Source organism: Capsicum annuum, chromosome 3 (assembly GCF_002878395.1).
Source record: "Capsicum annuum cultivar UCD-10X-F1 chromosome 3, UCD10Xv1.1, whole genome shotgun sequence".
Taxonomy (NCBI): Eukaryota; Viridiplantae; Streptophyta; class Magnoliopsida; order Solanales; family Solanaceae; genus Capsicum; species Capsicum annuum.
The window spans coordinates 73,086,812-73,096,255 of NC_061113.1; the positions used below are offsets into that span (position 1 = coordinate 73,086,812).

At 36.1% G+C, this 9,444-nt stretch overlaps 1 pseudogene; it reads left to right on the forward strand.

The window, feature by feature from the left end:
- The first annotated feature begins 35 nt into the window (after window positions 1-35).
- Window positions 36-3,840, forward strand: LOC107863731 (annotated as a pseudogene).
- The last annotated feature ends 5,604 nt before the right edge of the window (window positions 3,841-9,444 follow it).

The following is a 9,444-nucleotide window of genomic DNA, read 5'->3' on the forward strand; positions in this document are numbered from 1 at the left end:
TATGAAATTAATGGCCAATTCAGTTACCTATACAGAATGGTTGTTGCTTAGCTCCTCTTTGTACTTCTGCCCTTAGCATTTGCTTTCTCTAATGATCTACTTTGAATATTGGTGAACTTGGGATTGTTACAGCAGTGTGCTATAAAAGATATTTCACCAAATATACTCTGGTATAGGGTATCGAGTTCAAATTTTAGCAAGTACTGTTTGGATAATGTTTAAGTTGAAGTTGAACAGCCCAATCCTGTTAACTTGGTGTTTTAGTATTACATTGATCTGACCTCTATTATGGTTTTTAAATGTTTGTCGTTCTAATTTAAAGAATGCAAAAGTTTACTTTTGTTTGAGAAGTATGAGTAAGTACATAAAAGTTGAAATACAAATAAAAGGCAAAGATTGGAGTACGCTACAATTTCCCAAAGCTATATATGGTAACCCCACCAGTAGGCCGAACCAAATCATGACAAGTCTATTTTTCTATACAAGTAAGCACGTATTTTCTTCCATGATAAAAAAACCATTTTTTAACCACCAGAGAAAACTCTTGTACTGTTGTGGCTCAAGTCTTGTAGCTCTAAGCTCCAATGGTGCCCTCTCGGAAGCCTTATTCGAAATGGCCAAACAAGGCCTAGAAGTGAAATTCAAGGAATACGATACTCTGTTAAACGAATGTATAAACCAAATGGCTATAAGAGAAGGCCAAAGGGTACATGCTCACATGATCAAAACCCATTATCAAGCTCCAGTGTACCTCAGGACAAGGCTTATTGTTTTCTACATAAAATGTGTCCTTTTAGATGATGCTAGGTGGGTATTGATGAAATGCCTCAAAGGAATGTTGTTTCTTGGACTGCCCTCATTTCTGGGTATTCTCAAGAAGGCCATGTGTCTCAAGTTATCCATCTTTTTCTTCAGATGTTGACATCAGGTGCTATTTCTTTGACAGTTTACCTGTATATATTCATATCAATGCAGCGTTGCCACAGAGATCTGCTTTAAGTACACACGCACACAAAAAACACCAACACATTCTGTGAATCGTTCATTTGCATCTGTAATATACAAAAGTGTTTACCCTCTGTTTTAATTGTTTGTTTGGTTTTGACTTGGGCGGAGTTTAAGAAAGTAGTAGAAGACTTCTGAATTTTTTGATCTTAGATATGTTGAATGTATCAAAATGTACTTTAATCTTGTGGTCTTGAACATGAACATGTTATGTGAAAGTTCAAATTAAAGAGTTCTCAAAAAAGAAAAGCAAGACAAAGAATGAAACCGAGGGAGTACATTTTATTTGCTTTCTTTATGTTGAAAAAATAGTGTAATGCATCGGACTCACCCATGAAGGATAGACTTTGAAATACCCTTTGTCCTCCTTTGACTAGACCTTAACCAAAAATTGTTGCAGGTACTGCACCAAATGAGTTCACTTTTGCAACAGTGCTTGCATCATGTACCAGTGCCATTGGGTTTCACTTTGGGAGACAAATCCATTGTCTCCTAGTAAAGAGCCCTTTCGAATCACATGTATATGTGGGAAGCTCACTCCTTGATATGTATGCCAAAGCTGGCAAAATTCATCAAGCTCGACATGTTTTTGACAACTTGCCAAAGAGAGATGTCGTCTCTTCTCAGGCTACGCTCAACAGGGACTGTTTAAAGAGGCACTAGAGCTTTTTCACATATTGCAGGCAGAGGGAATGTCTTTCAACTATGTTACATATACTGGTGTATTAACAGCCTTGTCAGGACTTGCTGCAGTTGAACAAGGTAGACAACTGCATGCCCGCATTATTCGATTGGAATTGCCCTTCTATGTGGTGCTTCACAATTCTCTAATTGAAATGTAGTGTGGAAAATTCACTTATTCAAGGACGATATTCAATCAAATGTCTGAAAGAACTGTGAGCTCCTGGAATGCCATGCTTGTTGGTTACGCTAAACATGGGATGGGAAAGGAGGTGGTTGAACTCTTCAAAATGATGAGAGAAGAAAACAAAATTAAGCCTGATGGCATCACTCTTTTGGCTCTGTTATCTGGTTGCAGCCATGGAGGAATGGAGGATAAAGATGTGGAGATTTTTAATATTATAAGTACTGGAAAAGACGGGGTTGAGGTTAGCATTGAGCACTGTGGTTGTGTGGTTGATTTGCTAAGTCGAGCTGGTCAAGTAGAAAGGGCCTTTCAATTCATCAGAGAGATGCCTTTTCAACCAACTGCTGCAATTCTGTGTTCACTTTTAGGTGCTTGTTGGGCTCTCCTGTATGTTGATATTGGTGAACTTGTAGCCAAACTACTTTTGGAGATAGAGCCAGAAAATCCTGGAACTTATGTAATTCTTTCAAACATGTATGCGTCAGCAGGAAGGTGGGAAGATGCTAGAAGAGTAAGAGAGTTGATAAATGAAAGGGCCATTGTAAAGGAATCCGGAAAAAGCTGGATTGGTCCTGCTTATATCCATGATGCAGAAAAGGATACTGCAAAAACATAATGGAATGAGGAGTTAGGGTCAAGGAAGGTACTTATATTCCTGATCAGACTTTACGTATCTTGTTTACTATGTATGGATGAGAAGTTAAAAAAGAATGCTGCTCCATTGTTCTCTAAGTAGAGCTCAAACACAGCTCAGTTTGATGATTTACTGGGGTATATTCACATGGGAGACTATTGGTAAAAGAATTTCTCACAGCTTGCTCCCAAATGGAATAAAGCATATTTTGGTAACAACTTGACAAGAAAATTTGATATTGGTTCTTGTATATAGTGGGGTGCGTTTTATAAAGGACTCTTGGAGCAGCTCACAGGTTTTCTTCTTATTGTGAAGTGATCAACTCTTCAAAGTGCTCATTTTCACAAACATAATTAAAGTTCTCCGGCTTCTCTGTAAGTGGTAATTAAGGGTCAAAATTACTAAACTTGTAGGGAGAGACATTTCTTCAACAAACAAAAACTTTGGTGGCTCAAATAAATGGAGACCGGCCCTTCCATGCTCCATTTGGAGCACTGTGCTGACACATGGGTGAATCAGGAAGCGACATGTGGCAAAAAGAATAGGTCAAATGCGGCACAGCAGGGAGGGCACAAGTATCGTCTTTGGAGCATGACAGATGAGGGGAATCATATTCATAGAAGATCTGAAGCCAAGACAGTTGGAGTCGATGTCATGTCAACAAAGTCGACCTAGCTCTGAAAGTATAGAACTGGGCACCAAGCTAAGACCATCGCTAATTTTACCTGCAATATCCTCTTACCTTGTGTTCTTAAGTCTACTTAAGCTTTATATTTTTATTGTTCTGAAGAACATAAACAAAATCAAGCTTATTCTGTGATGTTGTCGGCTACCAGCATTGGAACTCAGGCACATCTCATTTATTTATCTTATTATTTAAATTTTGTATTTTCCTTTCTGATACGAGCACGGTTAGCTTGGAGCACATTAGGAGAGACTTTTATATATGGATGATAGCTTGGAGTTCGGAGGAAGGCATGAAGAAACAAATACACAAGGTCATGGGCAATCAAGATGCAATTTGGACAATCAAGAAGGTTCCTTCAAGATGCAATTTGGACAATCAAGAAGGTTCCTTGTGGGTTATTTGTAGTCACTTTGGATTATTTTTATAATAGACTATTTTTATAAAGACAATGATTATAAATAGTTGTCTACTTAGATTTTAGACGATTGAATTGTCTTGAACAAACTTTAGTTACTCTAGGTTAGGGTAGTAATTGGGTTCAATTTCAATTATTTTCTTAGATCGAGTGATTAGGGCGAATTTTCGAATTGCTTGTGTTATCTTCTTCGCTTGATTGATCATCAATTTATCATATAATGGACTCAATTTGATTTCTCGTGCATTTGATTGAATTTTCTATTCCTCTTGATTTAATTGTGGTTCAATTTAGCCTTTCTTTCTTCACTTCTCATCTCTTATTTCGTAATTATCCATTAATTTTGTTGTTTAATTCTGTCTCCTATGTCCATTGTAGTTGTCCGAGGATCTCCGTGTTGGTTTGAATAGACCAATGAAATTTAAAAAGATGCTTGATTATTTTTCTTTTGGAAGGTTCCACCACCGTTATTTGATGGCCGAATGTTTTAAAAACAAGCCTCATTCTGCTATTAAATTATAACGAAATAATCTTAAGCTATGCTTTTTAAAACATTATAACTATTATATTTATTTTTATTTTAAAAGCGGCGTCCTCCCAAGAGGGTTGCTACATAATCAATTTTCAAAAGAAAATAAGTTTGGTTTTTTTAATGAGTATCAACAAATTTTGGTGACTACAAATTCACATTCTCTTTATGGAATTCATCTATATTAAGAAGGTGAACACAAATAATGTTAGCATCATATGTTTGACACGACCCGACCTTGAGTCTTGTCGTAATGGACATCCCAAGTTTAACAAGGATCGGAGACTGCCCCTGTTACCTAACCCATCCATCTTTATTCAATCTTTGATGGCTGAATTTCGAACATATAACAAGATAGCGTAAATGTTCTCATCAAGACTCTAGGATAGGGTCACAATCGTGACTGACCTAACCGAGTCCAACCGTATCACACCAACCGCTAACCACACCAAACCAAATCATTGGCCATAAACTAGGCCATAACCAAAAGAATACCAAAACATAACATAATTAATCCCAAAAATGTAATATGAAGGAACAGTCAGAAATCCTGTGATGTGGTGTCATCCCACCAGCCTATTCCAATGCCAAGGCTGACACCAATACTGATCCCGCCCATACCAACCCCCAGAAGTACCACAAAGCCTCTATCCAAGAGATTAAACAAATCCGATTGGGACATGCCCCCAACCATGGCCAAAACCAATATCCAAAATAAAAGAAAAGTGTCTAAAGAAATCGATAACATGAAATGATGCCTTCCGAAAGTATGGAAACTCACCATTTCAATCCAAATGCCAATAACGAATTCATGTGCTAAACAAGAGGAGTAGAATGGCTGGTTCTTGCATAGCATGGATATACAACTGCCAGTAGACGGGGTTAACGAGTGATCGCTAGCATGAATCTCAGAATAATGATAAAATAATGCTAGTTATAAAATCAAGTAAAACTATCCATAGTGTATACAACCATACATATATAAGTGCTCAAAAAGGGAATCGGATTTAATATGCATTAAAAACCTTTATCTGGGCTGTGTAGCTTGGCCGTCCTAAACCATCCACGGGCGATATAGGTTTAGCTCCCCATGCTGAGGGCCCCAGTACATGTAGCCGCACGACCAGGGCAGAATCCCATGGGATGACTAGTATATCCCCCAATAGTGTGACATTATGCACATGGTCCACTAAGACCAATCCCCATATCGACAAATACGAGTTTTCAATTTCGATTCCCTCGGGATCGCCACCTTCCATAGCTTTGCTACACACCCCGCCATTAATGCCCAATTAAAACTGTTTTCAAATAACCAACCAAATTCATTTGTTGTTTTATTAACCAAGGCAAATATTAGTGGTATCGTCATACCACCCCTTACTTGCAAGTAATATCCATAGCCAAATCATTTAGGTTAAGCGGACTTTCAAATGCCCTTTCATATACCATATTAAATCACTTGGGAGACTTTCATGTTCTCCACAAGCATAACCATTTAGATTTTAGCATTTTCAAACCATTTAAACCATGTATAGTTCCTTTACCAAGTTTAAAACATGCAAGAGTTCCATTAAAAGAAGTTAATGCAATAAATATTTCTTTATAAGCATTTTATCAAACACCTTGGGGGCATAATATAACCAAAACCAATTCCAAAGGCCATTAAACCTAATCCATGCAACCCAATTGTCCAAAACCACTATTAATGCATATAAAAACATAACTAAAACCATAGGGAGCCATAACTAAGCATTTAATATCAAAACCCCAAATAATAGTTGAAAGCCATAATCATGAAATAGTAAAACCATGAAATCAATCATATAAACCATGCCTTTAGTTGAAATTATAATGAGGGAAGAGAATAATGCCTTATACCAAAAAATTGATGGAAAGAAATCACCAAGACAATCCCCAAAGCAATCCTCAAGATGAAAACCTAGCTTTTTTGCCCCAAAAGTTGTTGAGAGAATTATGGAGTATTTTTTTGGAATAGTTTCTAAGTTTTAATAAATAGAATAATAGTGTAAATAACCTCCTAAGTGTATTAGAAGTCTCATTAGGGTAATTAGGGAAATGTATAGAATATCCCCACTTAAATTCCTTAAAAATCTCGTCACAGGGATACGAATGACCCATACGAGTCGTACCTTCCCAATACGATTGACACCCACCACTTGTTTCCAAGCCTCAACCTTGGATCAGACATTGTCCAGTATACGAATCATCCAACTAAGCCGTAACCACAGCATTCGATCCGTACCCATGACCCGTATCCCTGGCAGAATAAAATACCAGGAGGATCAAACACTGCCCATCATATGAGTCCCTGATACGACTCGTACCAACCCCTTATGACTCATACCCCTAAATCGTACCATTTCAGTGACCAAAACCATCCCACCAACTAATATTGGTCAACATACGGTAGGACCATACCATTCGTACCCCACCATACAACTCGTACCCATGAGTCGTATTGGGTCCAAAGAACGAAATTCCAGAAAATTTTCTAAGGTTCAAAACCCAGGATGTTTCAATATTGTAAGGGTATAAATACAAGTGTTGAAACTAATAAATAAGGGGGAAAATTCTATATGTACAACATTAAAATAATTATGAGAGAAGTATCAATTACCTTCTGAAGTTGTCACGTTTTATTAATGGTACACCTAAAATATCAGCTGTCTTAAATACCCCCCCAAACTTGTTAAATTAGTACATAGCGTACCCCTTTTTGATCCATATGGAACAATAAGTAATTTCAAACGCCATGAGGCGCGTGATGGAGTAAATTTTTTGCCAAATCAATATTTTTCAACGGTCAAAAATGAAAAAAATTCATTTTTCTTTAATTTTTTCAAAAACTTCAAAGCCCCTCTCTCTTCTCTTCCTATTTATTATCCCTATTCCTCCATCACTTCTAAAATTTATAAAAAAAATTCGATCAATTGCTTCTACTTTATCTACTTTAATTGTAATTTCTTACTCTGTGAATTATAATAGGAGACTTGTTTGTACGTATGGGTTTCCTCCAATCATGAGAATTTCATGATCGAATGACAATCTCATGCGTAGATTCCTCGGTTGTAGGCATTATGGTGTACGTAATTTTTATATTATTAAATTTTATAACTTTTTTTTCTATGAATTGTAGTTCCTATTTTGAACTAGTTGTAATTTTTTTATTGGTATGATCCAAAATTTTTACGTCAGGCCAATGCCGTGATTTTTGATTTGTTGAAGAAGACCAACAAGCAACAAAAAGTGTTGAAAGGCAAAAGGATATTAAAGCTAATTTTGTGCACTAGTTTGATATGTAATGTGATTATGTTCATTTACCTTTTGTGTCGCTGAATTAGAAATTGATGTTGGAGTTTGTAATGGTGTATTTTGACGGATGTAGTTATATTTTTTTGTTGATTAAATCAATGTATATGTAGTTATACTTCTAATATTTCTTGGTTATTTTTGGATTCTCTGTAAGAAGATGATAAGTTGACAACAACACAACTTAAGCATAATGCAATACAACTATACTGATATAAACACAACTTAAGCATAATGCAACAGCATAAATTTGTACATAATAGATGCATTCCATAAATCTGATCATGAAATTAACGACACCATAGTGCCTAATTGTTTCAACCAAAATCCAGTGGAGTACTTAAAACACCGATTGTCAAAAGACATAAATAATGACTAGTTGAAGATTAATTTTACAACACCATAAGTCCTTACAATAGACAAAAAAAAAACTAACAACCACCATCACCAGAACTTTTTTCCCTGCCCTTTGCATTTTTCTTTGATGGAGTCTTTGCCTTGGTAGTCTTTGATGGAGATTTTCCCAGCAGTTGTGCCCTTGTATTAATTCCAACAACTTTTGATCTAGTTTGAACTTGAAGTTCCCTTTGAGTAATAGCACGAATACTTTTCCACATTGGTCCCTTAGTTGGTTGATAACCAATATCACCCGTGACATGTGAAAAACTCACCATGCCTGTGTTAACCCTTCTACTACTAGCTAGTCATTGCTGAAAAATATATACCTTGATTATATTTTGACTAACTTTTGTGAAAATAGTAAGAAGTATTAATTTAATAAGACACTTACATTAACCCAAGTATATCCAGTTTCAGAAACAAATACACCTTGACCTACAACTCTTGGCCTCTTGTAACCACTTTTTTCACCTGTTTTGTCAGTGTTGCTTATGTTGTATCTTTTCTTTTTTCTAGTAGAAGACTATTGTGAGGCAACATACTAGAAAAATAGACTAGTTAATAAGTAATCTAATGATAAAAGTGTAAGTAAGCTAATGAGATTATTACCTCTTTTGTGGTTGGTTTGGATTTATAATTGAGATTTTATGGACAACCCCTCTTGTTATGATTTGCCCCTTTGCAGATTGAACACGTCATTGGTACCCCAAATTTTAATAACTTACCCGATTTTGTCACTTCTCCAATATCTTTCTTTATTTCTATTCTTTGGTGGCCTACTAGGCATTCGTGTCACTTCAGGTGGCCCAACTATAGAATTTCTACCATCTGGCCATATTTTTATATTTGGAACTGGCTGAAGCTGAATAAAGTAAGAATAGGCCTTCAGATATGCCTTCTTTATATACCAGTTAGAAATTTCTTGTGATGCAGCTAAATTCAAGTAGTTCATTGCTGCTATACCATGTGCACATGGGATTCCTTTTAGTTCTCAGGATCTACAACTATATTTTTTTTGCTCAAATTCACAGTATGCTTGTATGCCCCTTACATCACTTCAAATCCTTGATCACCATTCCAGTGAATGTTGTACTATATTGATCTTTCTACATTTGCATTAAAAACCATCATTATAATTGTAGATGTCATCTCTCCAAGAATTAGCAAATGTTCTTGCCTTACTCACCCTTGTCGTCACCTTAGTCCTGATTTCTTCCAATATTGAAATTATAGTCTTATTTCTAGGAACCAAAATCCAAGCATTGAAATTTTCTGACATGTTATTATCTACACCGTCACACTTAGAAAAGGTGTTGAAGTAAGCCTTGCACGATATCTCCTTGTTGTAAACTATAATATCTTTAACAATACCTCTATCCAACCTGGCTAGAGTATCAAGATTATGCTTAAATTGTGCCTCAAAAGTTAATCTAGCACAATCTCAAAATTTATTCCTTCTTTCTATGCCTCTCCATTTCTTTGACTAATTAGATAATATATGTCTAGGACACATTCTGTGCTTATATCCAGGATATATTTTTTCTGCAACAACAACCAGTCCCTGCAGTTTCAAAAC